Genomic DNA, 19,595 nt, shown 5'->3' with positions numbered 1-19,595 from the left:
CCGAAGTAGTCCGTACCCGTCCAAGGATGGCAACAAGTGGAATTGTCAGATCTTCTATGCTGGAACACTGATGGACGTCCAATTTCTATCTCGGAAGTTTTATATACATATACATTCGAATATTATTTTTAACCGCAGGAGAGAGGAATGTTAGGCCCCGGGGCAAGCGACTAAACACGTCAGGATTAAGAGATTATCGAGAAAAGTTCCGCAAAGAGTCAGCAATGACTAGGAGAGAGAAAGAGAAGAAGAAGAAGAAAAAGGAGAGAAAGATGAGGTCGTGAAACGACGAGAACTTCGTCGAGAGGATATCCGCGATGATGGAACGTGGCGGAGGAACGCGGTGCCGTATCGGGCATGCCGGCCCCGAGTGGTTTCGAGGGGGGCCCTTGGCGGGGGGTGGTGACAGCGGAGTCCACGGACCGCGGGGGGCCTCCTCGGAAGGAGCAGGAATTTAAGCACGAATGGCCACGCAACCAGCGGTGAGCCGTCACTTCCAGCGAGCCCGGGCATCCATTACCTCCTGGTGCCCTGCCAACCACCGCACCGCCACTCGTATCTTATATTAATATATTATTTACCTCGCTCCGTGCCGCTATAACTCGTTGCGTATCGTTGTACTATCTCGCCGAGCGAGCGGAGAGAGAAGGAGGGTGAGAGAGAAGTCCGAATAAGAATGGCCGCGTTGTGTCACATGCCTCGCATTGTTCTCATTACTCGACGACGAAGCGGGAGATCGACGATGATCCAGAAGTATTCTCCAGGAAGGCTCTCTCTCTCAAGGCGAAGTCTGACCGTGAATCGAGCGAGATGGCTCTCCCACGTGTATACATATATGTAGTTCAAATATACCGTTAAAGTTCTCTTTTTTATTTTAACAATTCCACTTGTTGCCGTCCTTGGACGGATTTGGGCTACTTTGTCCTGGGCGCTTTTACGCATTTAGGTATTGTTTGGGAATATTATCGTACACTCACACTTTACGAAATTTGGGATGCTCTAAACCGTTTGAGATACTTAAAACCGAAATCCTTTGGCGAGATAAGACCTAAAGTCAGCAAAGGTTCATAAATTCTAAAGAAAAAGAACAATTCCATTCTAGGGTGTTCCTAATTTATAGACAGATAAATCTCAAGTGGTTTTAAATAAAGGATATCAATACAAGCCAATTTTGTCAAACTTTTGTCCGCAAATGAGCCGTTTTGGCACTAAACAGTGAGGATATCTCTTCAAGTCAATTTTTCTTTTGTTGCTTCCCAGATAACAAAACATTTAAAATCGGGATAAGACGTTTTAAAGGAGTCATTAAGATGTTTAGATATCATATTAAAATATGTCTTTAAGACGTCAATAATATCTTTAGGACATTTTATGTTCCGTTTTTAGACGTGATGTTGTTTGGGGTCAAGCTTCCTTATAAATCAAATACATTTCGGCCAGTTCTTCATAAAAAAACTGGTCCATCTCGAGAACAAATTTCGACTAAATAAATGAATACTAAGTGTGATGCTGAATGATAATAAGCTTTCGTTAGTTAACAATGTCTTATTCAAACAATGTCAAATAATATGAAACAATGCCTTATTGTTAGCTAAACAATGCTCTATGTTCAATATTCTTTGATCCTTTAAACGTAGGTACGAAAACGGGTCATTTGCGGGTTTATTGACAAAATTGGCTTGTTTTGATGTCCCGGATGACTATCTGAAGTTTGTCAGTTTAATTTTACATTCTATATTTATTTATTTATCTTTCAATCCATTGACTACCATCGATCATTCCGTGGTGATCGAAGTGTCATGAAAGTCAGTGAGTTTGCGTTAAATTCAGATTAATGTGTTCCCCTTGCGTGACCGAATCCCGGCGCGTATCGTGGGTGCAATACGCGTGTGCATACGGCTTAGATGCGTACGGGACAGCGTGTTGCGTATTGGGGGTCGCGATACGACAGGTTTTATGGTATCGCGAGATACAGAGAGGTGCTGGGCATGAGAGACTCTACGAGCACGGCGTGGCGTATTCATTTTCATGCCGGCCTCGTAAAACTGACTTAATTTAATGCTTTACCTTCCTCTCTCTCTCTCTCTCTTTCTCTTCCACCCTTTTCAACTACATCCCCCGTGTTCTCTCGGTTTGTAATAAAATCATAACACTCCACGGATTATCCGCAAAAGCGACGGCACCATCTTTTTATTATGATTCGGCAAATTTTTATAGGATCGATCGATCGAAAGAAAAAAATTTTAATATCAAAATGGCGATATTGTTACGTGGAAAACAGAGTGCAAGAGGGAGAGAATGTAGAATTCTTTACATTATATACAGGATGTTCATAAATATGTGGGATGCACTTTAGGAACGGATGAGAAGCAGAAAAACAATTAAAAAGTTCATATAATGCATAAATTATGTATAAATTACAGAAACAAACAACGAGTTATATATATCCCATGAACAAGGATGTGAATCAATCGGATTGAAAACAACCCGTGTTTTCTCGAGCACTCGCGGATTAATAACATAGTATGTATGTCCTTATTATCGCTGTCTCTCGCGTAAGCGGGCGCTATAATTCATTAAAACGTGTTCGTAATCGCAACGCACGGTAAATCATGTATCCCCGCGTGCGATCGTTCCCTTTCTTTTTCTTTCCTTCGTGAACAAAGTTGCCGGAGGCCATCGGAATCGTCACACTACGAACGTAAACACAGCAGGTAGAAGCGCCATTGGGACTATCGGTCTCAATAATCTCCCTCGCTCCCACCATTGAACTAAACCGCGGCGTTTTTCAGTTTCGTGCCACACAGAATCCCCGTACTTGGATACGTTTTGTGCAGATACTCCTGGCGACTCTTGCAAGGACGTACAGACTGAATCGCGGATTCCCTCCCGCAGAGAAAGATAGAGAGAGAGGAATATCTCATTTTTGCGGGACTCTGTCGGTCTCTTTTTCTCCTAATGTCTAATAAATGGTTCTCCGATAAATTCATAAGTAAGCATTTTATAACATGACCGCGAGATGGCCAGGACGCGATTCGCAAGCATTAAAGTCTCGAAAGTACGCGAATTCGATGATTTACAGTAAGAAGTTAGTAATATTATTACTGTATGTAAGTATTTAAAAAATACGAATTTGTAAGATTCTTGTAAAAATAGTTTTCTATCGTAATTCTCTCTTTTACCGGGACTTTTGAGTCAAACAATCGAGTGCGAGTGTATCGAAGATTTGTATACATGCATTTTGCAAAGGAAAACTTTTTACATAATTATCAGAAGTATGTATACAAACTTATTTTTATTAAACCAATAATAACTATAAAAATAAGAATCCCATCCATAATTATTTTATTATACAATTATAGTTGTGAATACATTTTTCTCAATGTAAATAATTTTGACAGCTTTAATTTATATGGAGCTAAAAAGAGTTCCTATTTTGTACTTTAAATAAACAGCAAACAAACAGTTTCCCACTTATAATTAAAGGTTTAAAAGAGAAGCAAAAACTAGATAAGATAAAAAGTTCCAAATAAGAATAATCCAATTGCTCAAAATCTCAAAGTAGATTAAAATATGAATGAGATAATATATATTTAATTAGATTGAATTTAATTGGAGATTGATATAACATATGTTAGATTAAAAATTGAAATCAAAGGTGGGAAAAATTTTCGATTCGTCGGGTCTCGATGTTTTTTCATGATTAAAAAAATTCCATACATAACATAACATCGAAGTTTATTTACGATATTACGCGCTCGCCATTACGATCGTAAGATGAGCGTAGAGATGAGCTGCAAACGCAGAGAAGCATCGAGCTCGTTACTTCAGCTTCTTCACCGGTGCTCTTTTACGATGAAACTTTTGCACTCTCTTTCTCTCTTTCTCTTTTTCTCTTGCTCTCTATCTCTTTCTTTCTCTCTACGCATTAAGCAACGCGTCGCAGGGGAAGACTCCGAGAGTTCCGTTATATAGTATACGTAATACATGTCCCCAGACGCCCTCATTGTTGAAATTTTCGGTCGAACGACGTAAACGAGATTATTTAGAACAGCCCTGTATACAAGAGAGAAAGCATTATTATTTTAAGTTTTCGTCGCAAAGTAACTTTGAAACCTACAATATTTACAGCAGATGAAACTCAGAATAAAACCGACATAACAATTCAAACTTGAATTTCTAACAAAAATTGTAATCAGAGGAAAAAATTTTTAATTTTGCATTATTTTGTATCTTAAACTAATCCTTATATATCTTCGATTAATATTTTTTGACAGAAATCAGCTGATTAAAGCGGTAATTGCTAATTAAATTTTAAAATAGTATTATAGTATGTAATAAAAATTAAAATAATGTTGTAATAATATGTTAATAGTACTTTAAATTCGATAACTTTTTGATAGTTTTTAGCTGATTTCTGTCAAATAATATTATGTAAATTTAAAGTATTATATCTTATTATTTACAACATTATTATTTTAATTTTTATAACTTATTTTTATTTAAAAATTTAATTAACAAAGTAATGCTTTAATCAGGTGATTTCTGTCAAAAAATATTAATCGAATTTAAACAAACTTTATATTATTTTAAAAAAATATTTTGTTTAATGAAATTAAATCGCAGAATGGCGCGTTTGGGTTGATCTAGTATCACAAAAAGCCATTTTTGCGCATTAAATCTCAATTATTGCGGAAACTTGTAAAAATTGACTCATTGCAGTCTTTTCAACATCAAAAAATCTGTAATAAATACCTTGTTCAGTTTAAAATAATAAAAAAAAAACTACCATCAGAGAGAAAATTTTAAAAAGCACATTGAAATATTTTGTAGGCAACGTGAATCGTCGAGAAAAGAATCGCAACTCGCGCTCGATAATATCGGGACGAATCTCTCCCGAATGCATTCTGTGTATGCATGTGCAGATATGTATCCGCGAGATGTATTCTGAAAACTTCAAATGCTCGTACAAACTGTACAATACGCTGTTTCGACAGCGCGAGCACGCTTACACGTAGACGTACGTCGTACAACAAAGGTAAAACTTGTCTTGAACTTTGCTGCTCGCGAGGAAAAGAGGCGAAGTAAAGAGCCGGCTGCCGGCTGCTGCGCGCGACGGAAACTCCCGTTCTTCGACGGAACACAACGTCGCGCGGAAACGGAGCGTAAGGCAGTTTGTAAGAAGAAATCGGAGGCTGGTGCGCGTGTCGCGCGTTCGTGAAAGAGGGTGAAAGGAAGGAGAAAAGAGGGGCTGAACTTTCGAGTGAGTTGACACCGGGGCAAATTTCGGTCAAAATCTCATCGTGTGCGAAAAAGAGGAACGGAAATTCATCTTTGTGTTCTCCTCGATTTTTTCTCCGAATACTTTCTCGACGATAGGAGGATATACTTGACACATCAACAAACCAACTTATTATTGTTTATATTTTTTTGCATTCATTTAAGAATAACATTCTCTTTCTTTACAATTATATTAAGTATACATTATATAAATTTTTTAAATATAAAAATTATATTGAATTTTTATATATTAAAATTAATATATAAAACGCTTTAATCAGCTGATTTCTGTCAAAAAATATTAATCGTTAAAATTATATTAAATTCTTATATATCATGTATTAAAATTATATTAAATTATTATATATTATATACTAAAATAAATACTAAAGTTATGTTAAATTATACATTAAAATTAATGTTAAATTGAACAATTTAGATACAAAATGTTGAAGGTTAATGAAAAGAAATCTTAAGCTGTCACTCAAGATAGGGTCTCGAATCTATCTCACTCTTAATGCGCTGTCGCGCTGTTCGATCTGTTTACGCGACCACGACTATCAAAATAATTATCGCGCGAGTGATCCTTACCTGGCGCGTCGATGCTGATCTCTGCGAGGCGCCGTCGGAGATAGAGGAGGGAAAGCTCCATCGCGATCCGTCGGGATTTATATCTGATCGTCGACACAGTCGAAGAGCGAGTGAACGATTTCGCTAATACCGCACAGTTCGTGTCCGAATCGATTTCTTTTTATTTGCCACTGCATAGAGCGGGTTAAATCGAGTAGAAAAGTCCTTTATCGTTTTGCGATCCTCGCAATAATTGATGAGAAATTAATTAAAAAAGATCGGCAGGTCTAGCAACCAACATTGGGTTATCTCTTCTTGCTTATGTACTCGCGCCAATCTTTTTTAATTAATTTCTCATTAATTATTATGAAGATTGCAAAATGATAGAAGATTTTTCTACTCGGTTTAATTCATCCTTCTACTACCTTCTTATGAAATGTATAAATTGATTATTAATGTATAGCAAGATTACGATTGGCCTTCAAACCTTAACTTGCAACATCCTTGGCAAGTTGCACGTTGGATTTATTCCAATACGAGCAATATGCAATGCATTATTGCGCTCGCAGGAATTATATAGAGTTTTTCGACCTGAAAAGCTTAAGCTTATACTTTGTTGCGAGAATGCAGGTGGTGAGAGTCATTGCTCAATCAAGTCCTTTTTTCGTCCCAATTGCAGGTACAACTCAAGTGGACATGTGATGAAAGCAGAGGAGAGAAAAAAATAAAAATAAAAATTTGACGATTTCGTGTGTCTTAAGCGCTCTCGACACGAACGTGTCATAATCGAGCAAATGACCGCTTTAAAAGCCCGGCTACAATGCTATGAGATCGCATCGCGACATTACGCGGTAATGACCTAATGACACTTTGCACCTTTCGGCGGCTCCTCTGTCTGCTATAATTATTTGCGGCAGCACTGCAGTTTTCTGCACGTAATACTGCGATTTGTCGACCGGCACTATTGCGCTCGTGTGCGCAATCTGCAACGAAATATCGCAATGTGTATACATACGCCACATCCGTGCCATTTAAAATCTTTAAATTAATTTTTGCGACTTTTTCCCTTCTATAGCGAGAGTGAAAAGAACGGCGTCGCTCATGTATCATAAAATAGCGTAATGAAAAAAGTTCGATTATTATCTCCGAATGATGATAAATGAATAACAAATTGAATTTTTTTTCTTATTTTTGATTTTAATTTTCAATTCTAATATTCTATTTACTTTCTTATTATTATGTTTTATACTGATATTTTATTATTCTATCTTATTCTATATCTTATCTCTATTTTTTTACTTATATTTTTTTATTATCTTATCCTTTTACAGTCTTTTTAGCAGTCAGGTATTACTTTTTTTTTTAAACTATTTAACCTAGTTTTGCTAAAGTTTCTTTTAAATGTTTAAATAGTAAATTATTTGTTTATTATTTGAGGTATATAATAGGAGTTCAGTTTCTGTGTAAATAAAATCTAAATTCTCTGGAATAATTATAAACTTAAAAAAATTAAGGCGTTAAAAATAGAAGCTCAGAAAATTCCTTTTTGAAAAGAAATAAAAAAAAAGAAAAATCAGATAAAAAATCAAAAAACTCAAAAAAGAAAAATATTAGAATAAAGCCAATTTTTTACTAATTATAAATATATATATTTTTATGTATATGTTTTTATATACATTATTTTCATCATGTTAGCATAAACCGTTTTGAATAATAAAAGTTGATTATTTCATAACTAAAATCTATTTAACTCAATTGTAAATATGGTAATAAGAAAATTAACATTACTATATTTTCTTATGTTACTTCTGTTTTCTGAAATAAATTTTTTTGATTGGATTTGTATTATTGATTATTGATAGCTATTACTGATTATATACGTCATAATAATTTACATCATTTGCACAATAATGTGTTAAAAGACTCATACTAACTATAATTAAAGTAATTATAACATTACAAAAATGGTATTATTATTATTATTTGTACATAAAATTTAGTCAATGACTGTAATGTTTTATTTTATTCAAAGAAACATGTTTATTATTTATAAATTTGTAAATTGGGCAACTTAACGAGAACTTTGATGCACAATATCTCAAAAATTAAATGTCGTAATGTAATAGTTTATTCACAAATAATGATTTACTCTTGAAAATCTTTCCCATGGTAATAATTTTTAATATTATTAAAATATTACATTCTCATTTCATTGTTTATATCATTATGATATAATATATGTAATATAGAAAGATGACGGTATAAATTATATTATATTATAGTATAGAAAGATTAGATATAAGATACGTACTCCAGGTTACAAACATTATTAATATTATTATTATTATCATGTATTCATATTGTAATATCATGTTATAAATCACAAAAAACTTACAAAGAAAATAAAAAAAGAAAAATCGTCATGAAACAGGGAGCAAATAAAATTAATATAGCTAGCGCGTGCGTCTTTATTTTATTTCTTAAGAATTTGTTATAACATAACTTTATCATACATAGTTGATTTTGGCGCAATATAAGCTTTAATATAATAAAAAATTTTTTTTTTAATATTTAAAAATAATAATAAGTAGTGGGGGTATTTTGAAAAATTTTATCATTTTTTAAAAATCCATATGCGTCATTGTAAAGTACATTTGAAGCCGTAAAACTTTTGTTAACACAATTCTTTTATAATTCTTTTCATTTCGGAATGTAAAAACCAATTTTCTCTTTAAGGGGTTGTTTTCACCCTTAAAACCGTGCCTTAGCACCAACAAAAAAATCGTTTCGCTATTAGGGCCTATTACTCTATAATTATGCAAAGTTTTAGATTGTTTTGAATTTTCGAATGCTCCTTGTCAGATATTTCCCGATATTTGACGAATATTCAGATTCTTTAATGTAACGCGATTATTTAAATCTCCCGTTTCGTCTTCTTTACGTACTAAGCTGCGTACAATGTATGTGGGAAGCAAACACGTCGACGAGAGGCGAGAGTCATTGCTCATTAACGTGGCGATATCGTTGGATCTCAGTCGCGGTAATCTCAGTCGTGTACACTCATAGTAATTTATTGCTGATAAGAGAAGCGTCGGGGAAGGTGGCATTTATCGCTAAGAGCATAATGGCTGCTTTGGCATTTATTATCAGTGAAATGGCAACCTACGGCGAGCTTGATATATGATTGAATTCTATGATATATTTTTATACCTTTGCGCACCTATACATGTACAATATACATGTATACATATACATATGTACAAACACATATGGCTGTCGGCGTCTATTCTAACGTGTAAATTATAATATATGTTTTGCTTCGAATTAATAATCTCATATCTTACCGTTTTACGCGCTTGTCAATTAAAGTCGACGAGGAATATACGTAAAAAAATAAGAAGGAAGATTTAGAAATCGAATTTTTTTCCCGTTTGACGTTTATCGCGCGGTATGATGTATCGCGATGTATTGCAATCTTGAAACAAGATGTTTAAATTGTGTACTTGATTGCGATGATTTATTGCAATTAACGTTTGCTCGTTGCAGTAAAAATTATCGTACTAAGAAACACATTTTAATTTAATAGAGCTGAGAAATTTAATAAAATTAAAATTTTTAAAGTCAGACAGAAATGTAGGAATTCAAATTGTGGAATTGAGAATGAATTCCAAAATAAATCTTGGCAATGCATTAAGCAAAATTTTCGTATTCCGTGCAAATTATCTCAGAGGTCTAGCAAAAAAATTAATTTTTTATTTATTATTTTATTTAATTATTCTAATCAATATATTCGTGTACGGACTCGCATATAGCCAATTTATTTCGCAATAAATGAAGAAAAAATGTTTATCGCTGCACGACTGATTTTTGAAGCGACAAATAATTGGGGGAGCGACTGAAATCGCGTATCCACGAATTCTCGATACAATAGACGCTTGTATCGCGTCGGGACGTGCGGGCTCGTAACATTTATATTCCCAGAGTTCCCGGTCACAATCGCAGCCATCATAAAATCGCAATCACCACTCGGTGCAAGTGTTGCATCGTATAAAAACGCTTAGTTCACGTAAGTAATAGATGGCAGCACCGTACTGCGCCATATGGAATTAAAAAGAGCCACCGAAAGAGAGAGAGAGAGAGAAAGAGGGAGAGGGAAAGGATCAGTGGACGGATCACAAAGGGGTTGGAGAGGGAGAGCGTGAGAGAGGGCGGAGAGATGGACAGATCGAGAAAGAGAGAGAAACGCATCGGAGAGGTAGGAGGAAGCATCGGATCAAAAGGAAAAAAGGATCGATGGATAAGGACGGCATAAACAAACGAAAGACGCATTGAAGGAGGACGGATGATGTTAATGCGTGCGTGCTCTATGGTGGTGTGCGTTTAATCTCCTCCGCGACACGGAGGTGGGCCGATGGGAGTCCAGTCCGCGCCTCTCTTAGGAGGGAGATGACTCGGCTTGCCTTAATGATTCCAAGGGAAAATAATGAAACATGACCAGGTATCAGAAAGGGGCGTTACTTCGGCGCAGGGAGGGAGGGAAGTTTCTCTCCCTTTTCCTACGCGTCGTTGATATAAGGACCAGAATACGGCGTCTCGTCGAAGGAGTAGGAGACACTAATGAGGTAACGCGAGGGAGAGAAGAAGAGGACCAGGAGAATCCCATCTGACGAGAGAAAGAGAGAGGAGAGACAAAAGGAGAGAAAGGGGGATGAGAGAGGCCGAGAATAGACGAGAGAGGAAGGAGGGAAGGAGAACGAGACAGGAAGAGAAGAGGCTGTGGCTCTGGACCACTGATTATCAGTGGGGATTGGCCTATGGGCCCGACCATCGGCGCGACCTGGTTGGACGAATGGATCCCTCGGTGGTGCACCAGGTGAGAAAAACTCACCTGAGAGAAACCATGCCTCTTGGCGGCAACTGGGAGTGGTGAGGCTATATCGCATCATGGGGTAGCGCTATCTCACAAGGGGGTACCGACGCTTTTATCGCGTGGATTCGGTTATCAACGTTATAGGGCTGATCCGCTACGCTGTTGCTCTCCTGTAAAAATTATTTTCCCCTACGTTCAATCTAACATTTTTGTTTCTAATAAATTTCTTGGAGTGAGAACTGAACAATCTCATTCCAAAAGAGTGGAATTTTACTCCAAAAGAGTGAGATTCCACGCTTTTGGAATAAAATTCGGTTATCAACATTATAGGGCTGATCCGCTACGCTGTTGCTCTCCTGTCAAAATTATTTTCCCCTACGTTCAATCTAACATTTTTGTTTCTTGGAGTGAGAACTGAACAATCTCATTCTAAATAAAGAGTGGAATTTTACTCCAAAAGTGAGATTCCACGCTTTTGGAGTAAAATTCCATTCTTTTGGAATGAGATTGTTCAGTTTTCACTCCAAGTAATTTAGAGAGTAGGAAATTAAATAATCGACCAAACTAGCAAGAAATCAATTTTATTCATCTTCACAACGTTTCGATCATGTGATGATGGTCCTTCTCAAGTGAACAACACTAAAAAATATTGAAAAATAAAAACATGACTACTCAAAATCGCATATAATAATGTCCGAGTGCAGAACTGATAATATAATGATATTACTTACAATACAATCAAATCATAACAAAAGTTCACAAGTTATTGTCGAATTTAAACGTCATACATCTTCATGACAAAAGTCAGAAATTAAAAGCGATTTCTATTTTTATAAAAAACTTATAGTTTGCCAGACAGATAAATAAATAAAGTTTAATATATGAGCGACCAACTCCGGCAAGAATTAAATTTTTTAATTAATTTACAACGTTTCGGCCATCGGTTTTAATTCTTCTCAAGTAATCTCTATTTTTATCGAAACAGAGTCAGAGAGATCATGTTTTTTTGAAACTATATTTAATTTATAATATAATCGAAAGCTCCTCTTTTAAACCTCTCTGAGCGAGAAACTGTTCGTTTATTGCTTATTGGAGATGCAAAATAGAAAAGCTCAATTTTTATATAAATTAAACTCATCGACATCCTTTCAAATCTATAGATGTAAGAAAATTTAATTTAATTTGAAAATGGATAGAAGATTTTTATTCGACTTCCTATTACAATATTTTTCAGTGATTATACGAATCTCAATAAGTTTCATCTTATACACTTTGATTTATTTAAATATATAAATTTATTAAATAAAAACAAACAATACATATATGCGATAAAAGGATACTTCCTAAAAGAAAATTTTTAAAATAAATCTTATAGCTAAAATATATTTTTTTCGCATTATATTATATTTTGAAAATATTTTACATGATTTAGCGAATATTTCAAAAGCTCCTAAATCGAAAGTTCGCTGTTTTTAGAGCCTCGATTTTCTCATGTTTATAAGTTCTAAATGATATTGATATTTTAATTTATACACAAATTAAGCTTCTATGTAACTTTTCTTCTAAACATATAGGTAATAAACAAAGTTTCCTATTCATAGATTTAAAGGAAAGAAGTTTTGACTCGTATTAAAATATACAATATAGAAAATTTGTTAGCAAAAAAAATCTATTTTTTCAACAATACGTATGTATATCAGGTGATGCCGAAAAAATAATATTGCGCGATGATGATGATAATAATGGTTTTAAAATCCGCCTCATAAATATGTATATCCGTTTGGAACACCGGAGATTACCGAGATATCAAACTGTATTAAGCTTTTCCCTCAAAAGATCGCGATCGATCGGAATCGGTCTCTCTCGACGCGTCGTGTTTTCGCGTATGAATATAAAATAAGTCTTCTGCCGGCCTTCCATACATATATAACGCGACTCAACAGGAAACAATAGTTGCTTTGTTATCAGACGGATGCAAACTCGCGCAATTATCTATAATTGCCGTTTAATGGCGGGAACGATAGGGGAAGACAGAGGGGGACACCTGCTTGTCAGAACCCGCACACCACCTGATGCAGATCGATACTGCGCACAATGAACGTGTTTAATTGCATCGGATATTTGGCAAGATCGCGGAGATGCCGCCGATATATTGTGTTGAGGAAGTACAGTCTCGCCTCGTAACCATCGCTTTCCTACGAACTATACTTTGCATATTATGTAAATTGCGTCTTTTAATTACATTCAAAGGGCGAGCGATGTTTCTTCGCCCTTGCCGAATAGTAGAAGGGAAAAAATGTTAAATTATGTTCAGATTTCTTATTAAATGATATACACATCAAAAGATATGCAAAGGGTGTAACTAAAAAACCTATATATGGAACATAAATATATCAAATTCTCTAATCAATATGGAGACCATTTTTCCTCAATGAAAATGTCGAGGCACCAATAACTTTTAACTTATAAATGATTGAATAAGGAGGGCTTCTCGCAAATTAAACTTTGTAGAATTAAAATATTAACAAAACTACATTCTTTAGTTTCAGGTAGAGTTTACTTTAATAGAATTTTAATTTACGGCTTAATTACAACGATACATGATAGCAAAAATTGGGAATATGTATAACAAATGACCAGATTGATCGGAGAATCTGACGGCTTTATATATGTTTTTTCAGTTACAACCTGTATGATAAAAGAATTACAAAATGCCTTGCATTATTAAACTAGAAATAATTATTAATAATTAAGACATGATTGCGTGTCGCTTTGCAGAAACAAGACACTTTGAAAGAAAAACTTTGAACATTGCAAGTTCATTAGCGCGTGTTAACATGTTTAGGACGTAAAAAAACAAGTGCGTTGCACGTGTATTGTTTTATCGAATTTAATAGAAATTGACGCGACGATGGCCGAATTTAAGAGCAAATTCCTCTTCTGTCAATAATCGCGACCAATAAAATCTCTGCCAATGTTGACTTTATAACGAACAAAACATACGCGCCCGCACTAGTGCTAATTTCCGTACATGATAGCATACACGTTTCTAGATAAGGGTTTATGTCCAATAATTAGTGTATGCATAACTAGTGTTTGAAGGAAGCTTATCGCTTCCCTTAAACCACCACTTGCGGTAATCGAGTCGCTGATTATGTAACCTCGTGGTTATTTCCTTTTCTGGTAGCAGTATCTAAAGACATGCTATGTATTTTTATATGTATAAACAAAAATATCAATGAGAACCTGAATTAAAATTTGTCTTTTACTTTGAACCTCTCAATTCAATATCTACTTTGATACTTTAAGCTTTAAACAGTCGCTCTTTTAAATCATCTTCTTTGAAACTTTTTAATCTATAATTTTTTTAACTAGATTATTATTATTAATTTTTATTTTATATTAATTTCTACAAATATATTTAACGTTACATAATATTACTATAAATAACTATTTAATTTATAATCTATTAATTTTTTTGTAGAAAGCTTCTCTTTTTTAAATCTCTAACAATAAGTGGGACACTTCGCGTTCACTTTGTTTTTATTTAAAGCATAAAAATAATCCAATAATTCTATATAAATTAAACTTATCGACATTTCCTAGAATATCCACAAATATAAGAAAATTGAAATTGAAAATAAAAGAAAAGTTTAACTTAAGATTTTTAGACATATAAAAATACAAAATAAAAAAATATACACGTTCAATTGATGGATCTAAAGAGTGACATTTTTGGACCAAGTATATTAACTTAAACAATATAACAATCTAGGCCGAAGCGATCATTAACGCATGACTCGCTTTGTTTCGATGACACGGTTGAAACAATCGCGATTGATTGACACGTCCGCGTAAATTCGTCGATCGGTCTTTCAATCACAATCCATCAGCTGGGTGGATCAAACAAATTCGAAAGAAAATCGTACCTGTCTACAACAAATGATGAATTGTTATTTCGATACTGTCGCGTGCGTACCTCGCATTCTATATATATGTTTTCATCGCGCTGTAGCTCGCTGGATTAATAATAACAAATGTTTATAATAAAATTTTATCCGCAAATTACTCTGATTTTAAAGATTATTTCAGAAATTAGGATGGAGAGGGAAAAGTGAAGAGATAATGAATTTCTGTATATTTTATCAAGCAAAGATCTCTATATGGAAAGAGAGACTCGTCTTTCTTGCGCAACAACCCTTCGCTTCTCGATTGGAAGACGACGAGAGTCGACACTTTGATGACTTCACGAAACGGTTGATCGACTTTCTTCTTCAACGGATGATCATCGGAGGCGGCTTCTTCAGATCGTCCGCAGGATTGAGGACCGGCCTGCACAAAGACAAGCTGAGGAGCGACGAATAAGAGAGGATGAGCCGTTGGAGAGGGTTGGAAATCTCGCGCTTCGTTTAATTAATGAATGGCGGCAGCATTCCTCCCTTCTTCTTCTTTCTCCTTTTTTTGTAGAAGAACCGCCGCTCTCTCATCTAAATGTAGTTCTCTCTTTAGGGTTCTCGGCGTCACGTATTCATCACATTGGATCTAACTACGACGCTTTTTACGGGCCTCTCTCGCACACATGGATACACTTATATAACTACATACATGGCTGAGACTCACATGGGTGGATCTAACTACGGCATCCACCGCGGTAAATCTTTCATGTTGCCGCTCGACAAGGTGCATCCTTCGGATCCTTCTCCGAGATCGGCCATGATGGCGCCGGCTATGGATATCTCGGAACATCGACCATTAATGTCGAAGACTCGGTTGCTAATTTTTTTTAATTTTTTTTTTTTTTAACTCGACGCGCTTCTCGCGAAAGCGCGATGTAATGACGTACAAGCGTGCACTTATGAATCGATAAGTGATTCTAGTAATTGACAAAAATTTGGAAGTTACCTATACTCATGTATGTTTGTGTCATCTCCGAATCATGCACGACAATTGTGCGTGTATAATTCTTTTTTACATTGTATCGAGATATTTATAGAATCAGAGACCTTGGTCTTTTGATCTTCGTATCCGATCCGATATGAAATTGGGTAATGTAATTAATGCGGTGGTGCCAATATTAGGATGTTTCGCTTTGCGATATGTTTGCCCGTGCCAGATTTCACGATTATTGCGGATACGTCAACAAAGCGTCGGCTGAAATCCTTTGAAGATATCGCGTATCTATCTGTCTACCTCGGTGTTTGATCTACTTCGAAACATGGACGAGCACTCTGTTCGTCGGTGATAACGGCCGATGATCGCTGATACATACTTTGAGCGATTATAATGCCTGTCATTCGTATAGATTGATCTTATCGAATGTTATACGCACACATATGTGCGCACATGTGTGAGACATTCGTGTAAATATCGATGATGATAATAATAATGCCATTATTTTTCGTGTGTTAAGTAAAAAGTATGCTCTTATATAGTATTATTTTATATATACATGTTTTAATAATATAGGGGAAAGTTTGCTAAATCGTAAGTATTAAAATTGTAAGAAAATTATCAAAGATTTGACATTTTTTTCATTTGATACTATAGTTCTTTGTTAACGATATACGCTAAATATTCAAACAAATTTACTATTGTTTCATATTGTAAATTAAAAATTTTAAAGAGTGGTATTCGGTACGATTTACAATATCGGTTTGCTAAATTGTACTCATTAATTTGTAATAAAAATAAAGTTTTATTTTCTGCAAAAGTTCACAGTCTATAATAAAACATATATGTAAGAATGTTATATTTATAATCATAAACTCTTTTTATAAGTTTAACAGAAATACTTTTTGTTTCGCAAGAATATAAATAAGTATTATCTCAATATAATTATATTTGATACTTTTTTTATTGTCTATCTAAATATAAAGAAAAAATAACTACACCTAAGTAGAAAAATTAATTTAGTATAGATACAGAAAGTTAGTGGTACGATTTACTGAAAAGTTAGTGGTACGATTTACCCAACTTTGATTGCTTTGTCAAATTTGTGAATAAAAATATAAATTGAAAACATTTTACCGGGTTTTCAACGCTTTCACAAACATAATTAAATAAAATAAAAAAATATTTTAATAAATATTTCAATAAATTTAATTGTTTATATTTCTCAATGTGATCGCATAGGTACGAAGTGCTGAATGTTACATGAAAATCACACAAAATAAATTTATTAACGTCATTCATAAACGGATCGCTTGAGAAGGAAAACAAACATTGCGGCATTCAAATAAGACTAAACGTGATACAACGCACACGTTAGCACCTTAAAATATTTTAACTCTGTTTAGAAAATACAGCAGAGGTGCAATTTAATGAAGGGATTTAACATACTTTATACATACATAGGGTTTCAGAATTAAATGTCCTCATTTAAAAAATATAAATTTATCTTGAAATAAGTTTTCCTCTAGAAAGTTACAAGAGTTTCTCTACAGATATGCATATGCCCTTAAACGTTTTGTTTAAGAAATATTGATATATAAATTATAACTAATAAGAATTATAAATAAAATTATATGTATTAATTCTATTAATTAAGTCTATTAATACAAAATATTTTTTTAATTAATAAAATTAATAATTAAATAATACACATATACATCCACGTAACTGAATGCATAATTATATATAACATTAATGTTTATATGAATCAAATGTTACAAAAATCGTATACAAACATTATATCATTGAAAAATATTTTTCTCATATATTAATATATGATTTTCGTAATAGGAATGTTAATGTTGCTTAATTTTTACGAAGAAAAATTATTTAAACAATTGCAGCTATTCAAGTTGTGTTGATACCATGAAAGAAAGAGCCAAGCTTGTTTCTACATGTTTAAGATCATCACTTTGAACAAAATTCAATTATTTTAGAATTTTTATTTTTTCTAGTAATAAAATAATTTAAATTATTTTATTTTTTATTATAATAATTTCGTAAAATTATATATATTTAAATATCAATACCTTCCAAATAAGACGTTTGTAAGAACACATTTCTAAATGAATTTTCTTACTTATTTTAGAATTCTTTAAAGTCATTTAATCTCGAAACATTTTGTACATAGATTGTATATATGCACATATATTAAAATATTTTTATTTATAAAATTACACTATATGTAAGAAATATATGTATAACAATAATATCTATATATGTATATGTGTGTGTGTGTACTATTGTTATCTAATATTCAAATCCTGAAGAATATCTGACTTAAGTGAGCGACTTATTATCAGATTATAAAGAACCAAGTCTTATAACGCGGACAAACATCTCGCATTGTTTGTGATGCAAGTTTTTGTATATACTTGTATCACATGCTCACACACAATGGCGCGCGCGGAAGTATCGCGGTTCAACCCTGTCGTAACGGAGGCAGCCTTACGCCGCGTGAGTGGCGTATTAATTATACTGCGGCTCCTTATAATGTAATTTATGGGAGGGCGCGCGAGAGAAGGTGTACGAGAGAGAAAGAGAGAGAGCAAGGGGGAGCGTTATCAATTCGCGCGAGATTAATCACTTAAGTTTATACTAGCCTCTTCTATCCACTTTACTCTGTAAGTAGTACTCCTCGCCTTGCTCCAACGGGCTTCTCTCCCGTGTCTCAACACCATCAGCAACGCTCTTGATTTATGAGGTGGAGCCGTGCGGTAGGTCTGCTCAGCGTGCTATTACACTAGACGAGTGGTCTTAATAAAAGTTTATCCGGAGAGTCATTGTGTCAGGCCGGGAAAACCTTGTGTTAACCACCGTTTCATTACAACGAAACAGTCCCGTGTCATGAAAAGCAACATTAATCTTTCCTCGACTTGAGCAGAGCGTTTCTCTAGGGGCCCAACGTACCATTATTTATATAAAATTATACGTATCAGAAAAAAATATAAACTTGTAAAATATCGATTGATGGAATTTTCTCAGTAAGTAGTACAAGTTAGAGTATCACAACACGGTCCGTTCTCCGTTTACTCAAACAATCGATGTGGAATAGAAAATAATCTTCAAAGTACTCGCATATTTATTAACGGCGTGATATAAGAGATTCTCAATTGCATAACACGCTTACAGGAAAGATCGGATGTTTCGCAGCTTGTGTTTCTTAACCGACATGAAAAATCCAGTTGTCTTTTTCAACCAGAAAGAATTAATGCAAAATATAACGTGCGCGCACTCTGCCGGAGAACGGAATAAACCCGTCCGTGATTCTTTCCTTGTTGCACCGGGCATTAGAATCGTCTCGCTCGTAGAATCCCCTTGCGGGTAATTCAACACGGTGACAACCGTTGCTGCACACACCGTCGAGAGGATCTCCCCTCCGCCTCTAGCGAGGGAGCAGGGAGGTCGGAGGGGTGGCCGCCGCCGAATGGCCACGATGCGGCACCCCCTTCTCTCCACCTGGGAATCTCTAGTATAACACACTAGCTCCCCACTTTTCTTGCTTCGTCGTGGATACCAACCAGGACGGTCTATAACCGTCCTTTGTGTCGAGTCGTGCTGCCACCTGTCCAACAATTTCGACGACCTTGCCCGTGACTGGTCGCCGAGCATTTCAGATTGTCGTCTTGCACGCTCTCATCCTGTATGACGTCTGTATAATCAGAGAACATCGAACTCTGTAGGGTTTCTTAACAGCACCATGATTGAATTCATCTTCTGAAGTAACCTTCGCTTTAAAGATCTCGTGTACAGGTATTTATATGTTAGTAATAAAAAAGACATTTTTATTTCAATAGTATTCAGGTACAGATATATTCAATTATAAAAAGTAGCTACGTATGAAGGATGTAAAATAAGGAAAGATAGATGAGGAGTATTTCTACTATCTACGTATTTTGTACGATTGATGGTAATTGGTTTACAC

Source organism: Nylanderia fulva, unplaced genomic scaffold, assembly GCF_048542155.1.
Source record: "Nylanderia fulva isolate GAGA-0341 unplaced genomic scaffold, ASM4854215v1 Scaffold44, whole genome shotgun sequence".
NCBI classification, from domain to species: domain Eukaryota; kingdom Metazoa; phylum Arthropoda; class Insecta; order Hymenoptera; family Formicidae; genus Nylanderia; species Nylanderia fulva.
The sequence above is the reverse complement of the archived record's forward strand: the minus strand, read 5'-3'. Positions refer to the sequence as shown.